We start from the raw sequence: 17,016 nt of genomic DNA, 5'->3' as shown, positions 1-17,016 counted from the left end.
AGCACAATTATAAGTTTATGCTTGTCCTTGATATTGAGCCTTGAGCAAATGATATCACTTGCAACTTCAGTTTATATCTCAATGTATTTGAGTATCTTATCTGTGGTCATGAATAACAACAGCTCAATTCCCATTAGCTTATCATTTCAATATACACTTAGATTTACCCCCAAGAAATCTCTCTTTGGCTCTTAGTCATCTTTCCTTACCTAGTAGGCCTGATATAAAAACCCTTTGGTACACCCTGCGTCCAGCATCAGATGTGATGTACAGCTCAGAGTGATTTAAGAGGCCTCTAAAGGTCTCAATTCTGTGGCACAAGTCTAGGAAGCCACAGCCTAGTTTATCACATAACATTCAAAATCTCTGTTTCAAGCCTTCTACTCAACTCAAAACCAGTCGGGTTGCAGGATTTAATGATTGCTGTGGACAGTCTCAGCCTCACTTGTCTCCACTTGCTAATCTGTACTACATGCTCTCTGGTGAACTTATTCATGGTGACTTTGCAATACTTGGTTATTTTGTGGACATTCGTTTTAATTCTGTTGTTCCTGACCATCAACACTTGGCATGCACACAGGTATGTATGTTTTCTTAATGCAGTGTGGCCTCCAGTCTCCATTCAATGCATGTTGTGCCTACCATGAGAGCACTAAATGCATCTGTGTGCATTGATAGAGCAGCTCATCTTAAAATAATTTCCAGCCTGAAAAAGTTAGTTTTCTCCAGAACTAACATCTGAGTTAAACCATAAATCTCCAGAGTATTTTAACTACCAGGAGGTATCAATCTCTAGAAGTCTTTGTTTGGTGCAAGAAGAGTGAGGATCTATTATTTTTGTGATTTATTTGTACTTTATTGGTGTTTAATAAATCCTGTGTTGGTGAAGAACCAGGCTTACAACAGTGAACTTCATCAAAATTCCATAAGCAGGACTAATCTTTTCCACCTTCTATGCAATTGAAACTTTGAAACTTCCTGGCAGATTCAAACTGTGTGCCAGACCGAGACTCAAACTCAGGACCTTTACCTTTCACGGGCAAGTGCTCTACCAACTGAGCTATCCATGCACTACTCACAAACCATCCTCACAATTTCACCTCTGCCAGTACCTTGTCTCCCACCTTCCAATCTCTACAGAAGTTCTCCTCCAAAACTTGCCAGACTAGCACCACTGGAAGAAAGGATATTGTGGAGACATGGCTTAGCCACAGCCTGGGGGATGTTTCCAAAATGTGCTGATTTGAAACTTCATGGCAGATTAAATCTGTGTGCCAGGCTGAAACTCAAACTTGGGACCTTTACCTTTCATGGGCAAGTGCTCTAGCTCTGCATTCTGTTCTATACAATTCATTGGAATGATCCAAGTATGAACTCAGCTCCCAGACAACAGGCATCATTTGTTCCTATGTGCAACACAACTTGCAACTGGCTGCACCCTGTTCCCTCAGTGGCTCCCAGAACAGCCTGTTTAAATTGTTGAGTGAGGCTGCGTAGTCATACATTTGTAGTGTAAGGGTGATCCTTCCCTTTTCTGTCAGTTCCCTAAATTGAATATCTAAGTACAAAATAAATGATTATATATTCATAAATATGAGTTAATAGTCATATATGGACAGTAGAAGAGTAAATGTACTGAAAAAAAAGGAAATTTATGTAAATAATAGTTCATCATCAACTACTTAAACGCACTTGAATAAAGAGTACATTTGATTGTTATTGTTAAAAAACATCCAGATGCCATTTAAAAAAGTTCTCTCTATCTATATAAGAATATACAGCCTACAGTTGCAGGTTAACTTTATCATTTACCTAGGTTTCAACGTTAGTAATAACGTCTTCTTCAGAACCTGCAACAAGTTAAGATTATAATGCGCTAGTAAATTATATTAGATACGGTCATCCTACAGGATGCAACATGTAGTACTTACATAAAATATTATTTAAATATTTGCCTAAAACAGGCCATGTCCTAAGTCAACTTTATAAAACTTGACGCATAACCATAAGCTTTTGTCACTTCAATAAACCAGCTGTAGCAGATTCACTTTAAGCACGTTGTATTGACTAGAGACTGCGGACCACGAGGGCTTCACGGTCTGCCTCACAGAGGGCGGTGCGCATGCGCGAGATGTATAGAATTAAACTCTTATTACGCACGCGTCAGATAACCTTTTTGCTATGAATTAATTTTATATTTTACTATTGTAAGTTAATTACAGTATCCAGCATGACTACATTTTACATTCTACTACAGAGCCTTATAAACTGATCAACAAATTTCGTATGAAACTGTAGGAAAGGATCTGTTATTATAGAAACTGTGAGGTCACATGTATTATGAATTAATTTAACCTAGTAAGGCTGACCCACGTGTTCCTACGCCCTTTATTGGAAGATGTTCTTTAAACCTTACTGCTGTTTGACCTATGTAATAACATGGACAATCATCACACATAATCTTATATACGCCTGATTTCGCTGACTTGTCACTGTCTTTCTCAAGGGAATGAACCAAATTTTTCTTTAAACTATTACTCGTCGAGTAGGAAATTTTAAAGCCTTAATTTTTCAACAGGTGCCATATGTTGTAGGAGACATTACCTGTATAAGGAACCGACAACCATTTCTTGGTCTGATCTTGTGTTTGAGTATTTGTGTTTCCTAAAGTCGTTGTCCTTTTTCGCGTTTTATTATGATGTAACTGCCTCACTATCTTTGGATCATAACCATTATTCTGTGCAATACTCTCGAGAATTTGTAATTCTTTTTCCAGGTTGACATCTGACAATGGAATAGAAATCGCCCGATGGATACTAGAATAGAAAAATGCCATTTTATGCATTTGGGGGTGGGTTAAATCAGCAGGGATGATGATGTCTGAATAAGTTGCCTTCCAGAAGATGTTGAACTCTATTTTAGCATCTTTAATAGTCAACGTTAAATCAAAATAATGTAGTGATCTATCAGCTGATTCCAGTTCTTGTGTGAATTTTATTTTTTCATGTAGACTGTTGAACGTTGCGAAAATTTGCTCTATTTCCTCTGGAGAATTATTAACCAGTAGAAGAATGTCATCCATGTATCTCACATAAAGGATGATGTTCACTAATTCTGGCTAATTTTGGAAAAAAACCAATTCCAGAGAATTTATAAAAATTTCAGACATGATACATGCATGTGGGCTCCCCATAGCTAGGCCACAGGGCTGTGAATATAATTTTTTATTGAATGAAAAATAATTGTATTTAAGTGTCATTCTAAGAAGTAACATTAGCTCATCAATTTCTATGGTGGATAATTTTTTGTGGTCCCTTAAGTTTTGTTCTATAATGTTCAAGGTTTGATCCACTGGTACGTTTGTGTACAAGCTAATGATGTCAAATGACACCAATTTGGTGTTTTCGGAACATGTTACGGTTTTAAGTCTGAATTTTTGATCGAAAAATTATTTTGGAACACGAAACATTCTTTAATTTTATAATGTAAATGTCTCACTAATTTATGATAAACACTATTGGTGCTATCCACAATAGGGCGGATCGGATGGGAAATTTTGTGGAGCTTGTATTGTATTGTATTTTTATTGATCCAGGCAATCATAGTATTGTACAGCTGTACATATGATATTGGATAGGTCAAGAGAGCTATTTACAATTAATTTTTACAAATTGATTTTTACATTATTTTGTAGCAAGGAAATTATCTATCTTAAACAAAACAGTTAATACAAATCATAGAACTGTAAGGTTGTACATACGATATTGGACAGGTCAAGGGAACATATTTGCAAGTAATATTTAATAAATTGATTTTACATTATTTTGCAATGAGGAAGTTAGCTATCTTTAACAAAACAGTAAATACAAATGTTGTATGTTAAAATACAAACAGCCAATACAAATGTAATAGTAAAGTAGTCCAGTGTATTTCATAGACCTGCACAGTATACAGGGTTATTACAAATGATTGAAGCGATTTCACACCTCTACAATAACTTTATTATTTGAGATATTTTCACAATGCTTTGCACACACATACAAAAAATCCAAAAGTTTTTTTAGGCATTCACGAATGTTCGATATGTGCCCCTTTAGTGATTCGGCAGACATCAAGCCGATAATCAAGTTCCTCCCACACTCAGCGCAGCATGTCCCCATCAATGAGTTCGAAAGCATCGTTGATGTGAGCTCGCAGTTCTGGCACGTTTCTTGGTAGAGGAGGTTTAAACACTGAATCTTTCACATAACCCCACAGAAAGAAATCACATGGGGTTAACTCGGGAGAGCGTAGAGGCCATGACATGAATTGCTGATCATGATCTCCACCACGACCGATCCATCGGTTTTCCAATCTCCTGTTTAAGAAATGCCGAACATCATGATGGAAGTGCGGTGGAGCACCATCCTGTTGAAAGATGAAGTCAGCACTGTCGGTCTCCAGTTTTGGCATGAGCCAATTTTCCAGCATGTCCAGTTACACATGTCCTGTAATGTTTTCTCCACAGAAGAAAAAGGGGCCGTAAACTTTAAACCATGAGATTGCACAAAACACTTTAACTTTTGGTGAATTGCGAATTTGCTGCACGAATGTGTGAGTATTCTCTACCTCCCAGATTTGCACATTGTGTCTGTTCACTTCACCATTAAGAAAAGATGTTGCTTCATCACTGAAAACAAGTTTCGCACTGAACGCATCCTCTTCCATGAGCTATTGCAACCGCGCCGAAAATTCAAAGCGTTTGACTTTGTCATCAGGTGTCTGGGCTTGTAGCAATTGTAAACGGTAAGGCTTCTGCTTTAGCCTTTTCCGTAAGATTTTCCAAACCATCGGCTGTGGTACGTTTAGCTCCCTGCTTGCTTTATTCATCGACTTCCACGGGCTACGCGTGAAACTTGCCCGCACGCGTTCAACCGTTTCTTCGCTCACTGCAGGCCGACCTGTTGATTTCCACTTACAGAGGCATCCAGAAGCTTTAAACTGTGCATACCATCGCCGAATGGGGTTAGCAGTTGGTGGATCTTTGTTGAACTTCGTCCTGAAGTGTCGTTGCACTGTTATGACTGGCTGATGTGAGTGCATTTCAAGCACGACATACGCTTTCTCGGCTCCTGTCGCCATTTTGTCTCACTGCGCTCTCGAGCGCTCTGGCGGCAGAAACCTGAAGTGCGGCTTCAGCTGAACAAAACTTTATGAGTTTTTCTACATATCTGTAGTGTGTTGTGACCATATGTCAATGAATGGAGCTACAGTGATTTTATGAAATCGCTTCAGTCATTTGTAATAGCCCTGTATAATAATCCAGTATATTTCAAAGACATGCACAGTATATAATGCTCAGACCAAATTGAACATTTATCGTATTGTTTACATTTTTAACCCCTTTCAAAAAAATGATCAACAGCATAAAAGCAATGGTCCAAGAGATATTTTTCTAACTTATGTGTGAAGGCTCTTGGGTTCTTTGTTGCTTTGATTTCATTGGGTAAATTATTATACATTTGTATCCCAACATTTAAAACACTTTTTTGGTAGCAGGTAGTTCTGGACTGAATCATATGTAGGTCAGATTGCTGCCTTGTTGCATAGTTGTGAATATCTCCATTGAATTTTAGTGTGCAGTCATTGTTTAACAGGTATGACTTGACAAATGAGACGATATTATAAATGTAAAACAGAGGGCAGTGTCATAATGCCATTTGTTTTGAAATGTTGTCTGCATGATTCGTTATGTCTTAGTGTCGGGGGCTTGGCGTTCATATTTATCAATGCCTTTTCTCTAAATTCTCCGATCAACTTAGTATTGCTAAGACTCGCTCTAATATCCCTCTGTATGACGGGCGTTGGGTCTACCTCTAGTAGTACGATGCCATTCTCTTCAAAGAACATTTCCGTTTTCTGAATATATTCTTTTTTTTGTAGAAACAATAATCGTGTTCCCCTTATCGGCCTTAGTTATTAGGGCTTCATTATTTCTTAGTTTTTCGTTAATGTTTTTAACATTGCACATATCTTTCGTGAACGTATTACTACCTAGACACTCTTTTTGTATTATTTTACAAGCATCATAAGCAAGCCTCGTTTGGATACTTTTATCTACTTTACCGCTATCAAGGCCAACCTTAAGATCCACTACCAACTTCCGAAGATTTTGAGGAGTCAAACTAGGTTCTATATTATATTTGAAGCCTTTACTTAATAATTTATTTTCATCGTCTGTGAAAATAAATTAGGTGAAATTCACAGACTGCTTTTTAGACCTATCATGAGTATGTATTCTTAGAGCAACCAACATCTAACTTTCTAAGTATAACTAGATGAACTCCTTAGAACTACTTGACTAACACAAAATTATAAATTGTTTGGATGAGTGAAATCTGGTATGAATATTCATGCGAATGTTCAAAGGGAAAAATGGAATGAGAGTTTAATGTGAATTATAAAGAAAGTAGTACTATATTTTGCAGCAAAAGGCAGCCTTTACCAAACTCCAGCCTATCCCTATGCAAAATCTCATTCAAGAATGTTACTTTCCATGAAGAGGACATATTAACTTGCTTCCAGGCACAATTAAGACACTTACACAAAGCATTCAGCCACAGCCTTCATCAGCAATATGAAAACAGAGAAACATACACCGTTCATACACACAAGCAAACACATCTCATGCACACATGTCTGCCAACTCCAGCAGCTCAAGCCAGACTTGAATTATAACATGGGATGGCCACAGCAATCTGGAGGGGTTGGGGAACAGAAAGGGATAGTAGTGTACAGTTGGGGGGGGGGGGGGGGGGGAGGGAATAGAGGAACACTGCCTGGTAGAGTGTGCAGGGACTAGAATGTCAACAGGTGCAGTGTCAGGGTGTGCAGGGACTAGAATGTCAACAGGTGCAGTGTCAAGGAGAGGAGCAAGGAAAGATGAATGGGTATGTTGGCAGAGGGCAGCAAACAAAGAGGCTGGGAAACAAGAATGAAGAGGGGACGATAGTACAGATTGGGTGGAAACTATTGAGTGGAGGGTGTGGAGACAGTATGTTACTGTAGGTTGAGGCTGGGATAATTACAGAAACAGAGAATGTGCTGTAGGAAAACTCCCATTTGCACAGTTCAAAAAAGCTGGTGGTGGAGAGGAGAATCTAGATGGCTTGGGTAGTGATGCAGCCATTGAAATCAAGCATGCTATGCTCAGCTGCATGTTGTGCCACAGGCTGGTCTACTTTGCTCTTGGCCACAGTTTGATGGTGACTGTTCAACCTAGTGGACAGCTGGTTGGTAGTCATATTGGTATGACTACTTCTGTTGCAGTTTATGTCAAACATTTTGCTGAAATGCCATGATCTCATATGAATTTTTGTCATCATGTTGTACAACAGCTGACTACTGAAGGAAATGTGATGCCTAAAAATATTGTAGAGCAACCGTGACAGGGAACAGCAATAATGAAATTTAGTACTAGCTCATAATACACATGTAGGTACCCAAGGAATATCTCACCAGTCAAGAATTGCCCACTCAAGTGTTTGGGTGAACCTAAAATGTCACATCCCTACCATATTTCCATGCATCAAATGCTTCTTACAAAGAGTCTCATGATTGTTTTGTCAAGTAATCTTTTCCAGCAAGTCAACTTTTACAAACCATGGCAACATTAATCATCACAACTTCCATTATTGGTGGGTGGAAAACCCATAGTGGATACATGAAGTTGATCATCAGTGTCCTTGGTCTGTTAAAATTTGATGCAGTATCAGTATCATAGGCGACAAACTAATCAGCCACTTATTTTGTTAGAGTACTTTGAGCGCCGGCCGGAGTGTCCGTGCGGTTCTAGGTGCTACAGTCTGGAACCGAGCGACAGCTACAGTCGCAGGTTCGAATCCTGCCTCGGGAATGGATGTGTGTGATGTCCTTAGGTTAGTTAGGTTTAATTAGTTCTAAGTTCTAGGTGACTGATGACCTCAGAAGTTAAGTCGCATAGCGCTCAGAGCCATTTGAACCAGTACTTTGAGCAGAGAAAAATTTCGTCAGCTATCACAAGATGAGCTACTGATTGTTTTGGAAGATGTATCCCTCATAGTCTGACAGAACATATGGTTTTGGAGACAAGAACAATCTTTAAGTCACAATTTCAATTGTTACTGAATCAATAGAGGTGGTCTGTAAAGCTGCCTGCCAGATCGCCTGACCTTACATCAGTGGATTTTTTCCTGTAGTGTTATCTTAAGGCAAAGTGCATACACAAGTATTAAAGGTGCAAACAATGTTGACACTTGGCACAGTGTTTGATGGGAGTGACCGTATATGGGAAATTCCTTTATGGTCGCTCCCAGCAGCCACCGCGCCGAGTGTCAACTTTGTTTGTGGATACAATACAACTACATGACAGAACATGAGAGAATGTATCAGAAATGTAAACACAAAAATTACACCAGATATGTCCATAAGTTGTGTACATGAATCTGAAGCATGAATTAACAAATTTATTGAACTGGAAGATCGTCAGTTTGAGCATTTGTTGTGATTTACAGTAATGGTGGGAGGCATGGAACTCACCAAAATCAGGCACCCCACTGTTGAGAGGCAAGGGGACTCACTGAAATCAAGCACCATAATGGGAACAGAAAACTATTGTGTCAGCATCGTTGTTCCTGGGTCACACTAAAAGTAGTTTAATAACCGGACATTTAAATGTCTAACTGTAAAAGTTTTACTGTACAATCAAATTTTGAAATAAAATTTCACCCACTTAGAACAAAAACGTTTCAATTTTATTGCAAATGTTGTATAGTATCAAATGCGTTGGTTTGTAATTGCAGTAACAGAAAAAACTGAACATTTCAACTACAGTGCCATCTACCATGAATTGAAAAAAAATGTTTAGGTTAAAACATGTAGTTTTTGGCATAGACTCTGAACTTGCACTAAACTGGTGTTCCAATTTGAAAATTAAAAATTGACTCACCCCATGGAGGAGGGGGTTCGATGGGGGGGGGTGGGGGGGGGAGGGGTAGTTCTTACACAAATAGATGTCCTGTTTGAAAATATTAACTTCTCACGTAGAACATTTTTTGTACAATGTATGTTTTTTGATTTATTTAGTTGTTCCAAGTTAAAATAAACATCCTGTACACATCAGTTCACTGGCATCATACAAAGTTCTTTAACCTATTCACAGGTAATATGCTCAACCAGTCTCTCATGCTAAAATCACTGGGAAAGATACTCCACCAGTCTGTTATATACTAATACAATCACAATATGAAAATTTGGATGATACAATGCTATTCACTTTCATTCTCCAACACAGTACATTGATAGTGCATCTTTATGTTTTCCATGTGATGAAGCCCAAAATATTTTTCACCATTAACCTTCTCCTACTCGACATTATTTGGATGTGCTGCTTTTTTAATCATAAATGGTCCCAAGTAATAATGCTGAAGTTTCTTGATTTCATTCTTTGTCCTCAAAGATTTGAAAAGTGATTAAATCAGCACAAAATCTTCAACTTTATGTACCATGAATTTCATTAAAATGTGATGTTTAAATTTTCTACCTGGTTCCTTCTTCTCCAACTACTGTAATGCTGCTGTCTGTCATTTCTGGGCAGTCGGCTTGTTTCACAGCAGAAAGTCACTGATTTTATCAGGAATATTATCAGACATTTTACTACCTTCATGAGATAAACAATTCATTGCTTAAGTCTCATCCTGCAGTATGTTCAGAATCTCAGAATGATCTTCCTATCTCTCACATGATACAATTAGCAGGATTAGACAGTGGGTTATAGAAACAGCAATGTGATTTATCTTCTCTTCTTCTACGAATGAATTCCACGTGCTAGAGTGAAATTGCTGTCTGTTATCTGACAAGATATCTGGGGCCAAATAGTATTCTCAAAATAATCTTCGTGTACTTGTTTAATAAAGCTCTTACTGTATGTTTTTCTCAGTGGAAAGAAGAAACACCTTTTGGAAGTAATTCCACTTCTACTGATGTCTGAGAAATTTCCATGAGATTTAGGGTGTAGGCCAAAAATATACAAAGCAATGATTTTGCCTATTGTTTGTAGGAAAAAATACACATTAATCCTTTATGTTGTGTTGTAGATACCTCGGTACACTGACATAAATTACATCACCCCCAAGACATGTTATCAAAGATCACTTGGCGGCCTTCTGCCTACACTACACTTGTCCATCCTCTTTCAGAGTACTTCTGTGTGATGTCGGATTCTTACCAGATAGGATTAATGGAGTACATTGTGAAAGTTCAAAGAAGGGCAGCATGTTTTGTATTACTGAGAAATAGTGGAGAGAATATCACAGACATGATGCAGGATTTGTGGTGGAAATCATTAAAAAAAAGGTTTTTTTTTTTTTTTTTTTGTTGCAGTGAAGTCTTGTCATGAAATTTCATTCACCAACTTTCTCCCCTAAATGTGAAAATATTTTGTTGACGCCAACATACGTAGGTAGATACAATTATCGTAACAAAATAAGGGAAATTGGAGCTTGCACAGAAAGATATAGGTGTTTTTTTTATCTGCACACTGTTCGAGAGTGGAATAATGGAGAATTAGTCTGAAGGTGGTTCAATGAAGTGTGATTTGCAAAGTAGCCATGTAGATGTAGATGTTATTGTAAATATATCCTTAGTCCAAAATATGCAGAAATGGGGTGTAATGTTTAATCAGATTGTCAGTATTACGTTTTAATGTGTGATGTCTCAATGATTCTGAGTTTATCTGTTGTCTGGTAACTGCACCAAATGAATGTTGGAATGTTGACAAATTCCAAAGGTAGCCTTGTGGTAGAAACATTTTCTGATGGTAAAGCACCTCATACTTACACATATGCCATAACTGAACCAAAGAGCTATATTGAAAATAGCTCTCAGGATATTGATTACTAATTTTTCAGTTTTTTAAATTTGGATGTGTAATATCCATTCATGAAATTCTTTATTAATGATTTATGGATGAACCATTGCTAACTGTCATAACTGATTGTTTAAAATAGTTGTTTTATCACAATATTTAAGTATGGAAGCCTTGAAGTACCATAATATTTATCTTTTGTTACAGGTCCAACTGTGCAACATGAGCTGAGTGGTTCATTAAATCCTATAAAAACTCTCTTCCCAAAAGTACTTAATGTCAACACAGGAGAAATGTGGACTGTTTTGTATGGTGAACATAAGGAAGAAAGTGGAGGCCTTTTGCTATAATGTGGACAATAACACACACTGCAGCACCAAGCAGCTCTCTCTCACTTAATGAACTATCAAGTGCACAAGTTACTCTTGCACTAAAATTAAAAAATGCACAAACCACCAACAAGTGTTGTGCACAAAATATATTTTACATAATTGTATGTATGTGTGTGTGTATATAAATATATTCATATGAGTAATGTGGACCAAACAACAATATATTTCTAACATTAGATGTTATTTTTAGAGTTCAAAAGCTGTCAACACTAAACACAAAATATTTAGCTCAGAGTAACCAGCAAATGTGTTTTTGAAATACATTTAACCATGTTAACTCTGTAAGATGATGACATGAATATATTCAAGCTTTTATATCAATATTTATTTTGATAACTGCCTTAACTGTGTTTAGATTTCTTTTGTTGAAGGAAAAGGAATATGTGTCCTGAGAAAATAAACAGCTCTGTTGATAACCATAGCATAGCATGTCTAGCAGTTTCACAGCGGATAAATATTTTATTAACTGAAAATGTTAGAGAAAAGGTTGATTCACAGCCTGTGCTGGCTTAACATGGAATAATTTTATCAGTGGTAGCCGAATACTACAATATCATTAAATGTGGATCCTCATTTTATCATAATCAATAGACCTGATTGATTTAGTCTTTGGTGCTGGATGAAAGTGACACATCAACAGTTCTTTCAGAATTCACCTTAGTCTACATAAAACTATGTTTTTTGTTTAATTTCTCATTTATTGTGAACTTTAAGTACATTTGGCACCTGTACCTACTAATAACTAAGCTTCATGTTTTGAATGTCTTTCTGCATGGAAAGAACACCAGAATGTGTAGCACTCATTCAGAACATTGTTACTATATAGGCTAACAACAAACAATGTATTAACCCACTGTAAATCAACAGTCATGCAGTTATTATGGCAATGTTATTGTGAGCACTCTACTGCTGTCACCTTACAGCATAAGCACCAGCCCGTACAGAAAGTGACATTAGTTTCCACATTTGTTATGAAAAGTAAGTGTTTGCTGGGTGCTGGAGTTGTTACAAGAGAGATCATAAGAAGGCCATACAGGTGGCACTCTAGTCAAAGGCATTGAATTCACATTTGGAAGAAATGAGATTCAGATTTCCATCTACTTATTCAGAGTTAGGTTTCTCCATCGCTTCAGGTAAGTGATTAAAGGGTTTATTTGAAAATATTAAATCAGTTTGCTGTTCTCTGTCAGATTATAAGCCATCTTTAATGGCTTCATCCTTAAAAAGACATGAAACACATGTCTTCCTTCATCTTCCAGGGAATTCTAAATGAAACAAATAATTGTAGAAGGTAGCAGAAAAACTGAAAATTGCAAACACAGAGTGAAAGAAATAGATATCAAAAAAGGATTTAGTGGCAAGGTGAAGGAGGCTAATTTAAAGAGGAGGACATTGGAGAAGCTGCTACAGTGCTTCAGTTCTCAGCCAATGTCTGCATTCCATTGTCACCACAATCTATTCAAATACAACATTTATTCATACTGATGTTTGTATAAGTAATCTGATTTACATTTTTACCATCCACATAGAACTTCTTCTTCCATAATTCTTCTGTCCCTGCGTTCATTCCAGGTACAAATGCTTCTTAATGCCTAAAATATCCTTCACTATTTTGTGAGATTTAAGCTTCATAAGCATACTGTATACAGCAAATGACACAGTTCTTCCACTTCTTACTACTGTCTTCATTCACTCAGCAGACTGAATATGTGACTGCAGCAACATTTGGTTTTCTTCACAGTACAAAAAATTCTATTAATTTTTTAGTATCTGCAAATAAAACACTGGAAGCTCAAATTCATCAAAGAAAATAGCCTTAAATTTCTAAAGCTATTAGCTGAAGATTTTAAATTGCACAAAATATAATTTAATACCAAAATTTCTTTGGATTTTAGTCTGCATACCTGGCAATATTTTTCTCACATTTTGTGAATTTATTTTGTTTCTGTAATCACTCCAAATCCACAAAATATATGTTGTTTTCCATTACAAAAAGTGTCTTTGAAGGGCAATGAATGCATCTGTGTTAGCATTTTGCTCATTTTCTACCAGTTTGGATGAACAGTGATACTTCTGTCAATTATACCTTGTCACTAAAGTACAACCTGCCTTTAAATAATTCCACATTATGGTCAGACTAATTATGTGTTAATGATGGTTCAACCTTATAACATTATTGTATTCAGCAAAATGCCCTGCCACCAATCTATGATGTAAGTAGATAGAATGTCTACTGACTTTTTAATCAAGAGATTCTCGTCAAGGACAGAGAATGACAGCAGGCTATAGCATCAGAGTTAGACATAACTGCACATGAAAAAACTAATTAAATAATTATCTTACATGACTGATGCACCACAGTGTGAAGTAATTTTTTGTATGGGTGCTTCAAATAAAAGGGTAAAGGTTCCTTAAATTGTACAGAAAAAATGAATAGGACCAGAATATTCTTTTTATGTGGGTACAAGTCCACAGCTGCTGAAAACTTTTTTCAAAGGGCATCATTTTCATGTGTATGTGTTGCACTTTTTCAATTTTAAATATGGACTTCATGTAATGAAGAGTCATGGAAAACTCTTATTAAGTATGCCATCACCTTGTGCTTCCTCCCTCACCCCCCACCATCATTGATGTGTGGAATTTAATGTGCTGCAAGCATAACAATTTTTATTGTGATGTAGCTTGATAATTCTAAAGCATGTGAAATTAATAAATGGTAAATAATATAATAAAGAGTTTATTTCAAAATAAAAGTTCAGCTTGTACAGGAAAATGACTTCCTTCAAGAAGTATATAACTCGATACAGGTAACAGAATGCATTTGTTTATCAAACTGATGTAAGCTTCAGCATTTCTTTTCTGTGGCAGTTACTTGGTATGTTCTCTGCTACAGTCTTTTCTGCTATTATCAAAACATTTAAACATCGCTAAGCAAGGCTGTGACTGGCAAGCTCAAGACGTTATTAAATTAAATGAATTTGTATCATTCCCAAGATGAACTATCACAACAAACTTTCTGATTTCATATAAAAATCTTTATAGGAATATCAAAATCACAGATTCCATTAATGTGGTTTACTCCAACAATATATTTTTTTGATAAATTTATCCCAAGAAGATAAACATTGATGACAGTAGAGTTCTTGCTGACACGGTCCCAGATTTACGCAGCTGTTATAACTTGTCTGTTATCTGGTAACATTTGTAGCATAGCTCATGAACAAAATTTAAAACTCCACTTCCTGTTATCAACAAGAAAGAAACGAGTAATACAAAAGATTTTAAAACTCTGCAATAATGTATAGTCTGCCTTAGATATGAAAAATACCTGGGGTCGTCTAGCACACTGGTCTAATAGCTTATCCTCCAATGAAATATCTGTATTGTCCAGTGGTCTCATCTCACATGGATACCTAAAGGCACTGTATGTGTACACTGTAGGGAAAAATCTAGCTAGATGCTGTCATCTACACCTAGAGCAATCTAGCTGTGGTATAAACAGAGAAATTTCCTCTAACCTGAGCACCAGTAGACACAGCTTAGAAAAAGCCTAGATAAATAACTGTATAACTTATGTACTTTAGAGATTGTCTGGACATATCTGCATAGACTGAAATAGAGTTGGACTCTCTGTATGGTCACCATGCAATAATAGTTACAATATGTCACTTGTACTTTTGAGAAACATTTTTTTAAGGAGAAAGGCAGATGTAATTCAAAAGGAAGAAAAGTCCATGGGAAAAAATATAGAGGACTAAAAATAGGAGAAGAAGGAAGACACATAATTTTTCTAAGGAAATAAGAAATGGAGGTGTGAACCCTTAAATGGATTTTGTAAGAAGGTCTCATTATGTTAGTCATTGTTTACTTGAGTTAATTACCAGAAATGACAGTGAAACTGAAAATAAAAAACTAATTGAGGCATTGTTCCAATGCTCTATGAACCACTCTTCTCTTGTTTCAAATTTCTGACTTCCAAAGTCATTATTACAAATTCTGCAGTTTCCTGACTACTTCTCCTACACTTCTCTCTGCAATAGTGTCAAATACTTAACCTTTTTTGAATCCTCATTTTCTCATGCCATAGTTCTTGATCCATAAAACTGCAGTAATTCAGCTGTAACCTAGCTTTGTGTTCTGCTAACATTTTGGCTTGCTCCAAAGATGACTGAACAGTTTATGTCCAAAGTTTTAACAGATCACAAAGTTTGATTGCAGATGAAATCCATAAAATTTATGGATCACTTTAGCCTTTTCATTCCTTGTCTCTATGCAGTGACATACTTCACAACTCAGTATGCAACTTAACAAGTCCAGTCAAATGATATGTTTCTTGTTGTCCCAGGCAAAACTCAGCATGCCATTTTCAAATCTACAAAATATGTATATCTGTAAAACATTCATAGAGGGATTGTAGAACATGAGGTCTGTCTTACCTGACAACTAGACAGACAGCTCTCAGTAGAAAGTGGAAATCTAAGGATTCAAATTATCTCTGCTAAAGAGTTCTTAATGGCATCTGTACTTTTAGACACCTCAGAGAGAGCTCTAGATCCCAGAAAAATCTACAGTGTATGTCTACTGCAAACAGTCTACTGATATAATCACAGCTGACAAAGCTTCTCCTACTATGGATTTTCTGTGCCAGAATTTAGGCAAAAGGACTCTGTCAGCTTTCTGGCATGCTGGCATGTTTGCTTAACTGTGTACATTAAAAAAACCATTGCCATAGCACACATAGATTTGCATAAAACTAAAAAAACTATGAATTCCATAAGCAATTTCCCAAACTACACACTATGTTCCACTCATCTTTCAGTTCTTGCTAACTGGTTCATTCCACTGTTGTATTGACTTCATGAAACTAACAAATCTAACCATCAGCGTTTTTGAATCATTACTGGTTTCATCCTCCATACAATATCTATCCAAGTCATTATTCATTAACACCAGCAATGTATTGTCATGAACTGTCTATTGCACAGTGCCTGTGCCACCGTAACTGATTATGTTGTTCATCACTATTGAAACCACCTCCCCCTCTACAAATAACTTGATATATATGATTATCAAGCATCTTATTTCCCTGCTCCCAAAGGATACCTTGTTCAAGATTATTTCTTATGATGTTACCAGTCATATTTACATGTAGTTTTACATTCATTTATAGCTAATGTGGGAATAAACATTTTGTGAAGTCCATTAATGATTTACAATATTCAGTAAATTAAATGTAGTTTGTTGCTCCAGTTATTATTTGCAATTAAAGTAGTTTGATAAATTTGGGAATTGTCTTTCTTCTTGCTCTTGATCAGCACTTCATCCCTCCATAACAATATTCTTATTTTACTGTATTTTTAAGCTGTACATGAATGTATTATTTATTTTCCTCATAGAAATTCAAATTATCATAGATTCAAAATTAGCCAAGATGACACGACATAGCATGACAGTTAAAGAGATGTTAAAGAATAATGAAAGCAAGGAAAAAAGCACTTTGCAATTGCAGCTTGATAATGAATTACACTGAGTGACTGAAAGTCAAACTACACCTAACTTGTTGTACACCAGTAGCTTTCACTTTCAGAGGCCACATTTACAGAGGTACCAGAGATTCTTCCGTGAGAACTGTTATGGACCCTCCACATACTAATATGTTCATGAGTTATGAGGAAATATGTTTCTGTGAGTCTCCTGATCTGTCTCAGATTGCTTGATGAAATCTTTCTTTTGTAATTTCTT

At 36.5% G+C, this 17,016-nt stretch overlaps 1 protein-coding gene across 1 annotated transcript in view; it reads left to right on the top strand.

Moving 5' to 3' along the window:
* Positions 1-11,382, top strand: part of LOC124795629 — a 255,729-nt gene extending 244,347 nt beyond the window's left edge. Inside the window, exon 5 of the mRNA XM_047259700.1 lies at positions 11,090-11,382. The gene's annotated coding sequence lies outside the window, so the exon portion shown is untranslated. The remainder of the gene's footprint in view (positions 1-11,089) is intronic.
* Positions 11,383-17,016: the final 5,634 nt, after the last annotated feature.

Source organism: Schistocerca piceifrons, chromosome 4 (assembly GCF_021461385.2).
Source record: "Schistocerca piceifrons isolate TAMUIC-IGC-003096 chromosome 4, iqSchPice1.1, whole genome shotgun sequence".
Lineage (NCBI taxonomy): Eukaryota > Metazoa > Arthropoda > Insecta > Orthoptera > Acrididae > Schistocerca > Schistocerca piceifrons.
The sequence above is the reverse complement of the archived record's forward strand: the minus strand, read 5'-3'. Positions and strand labels throughout refer to the sequence as shown.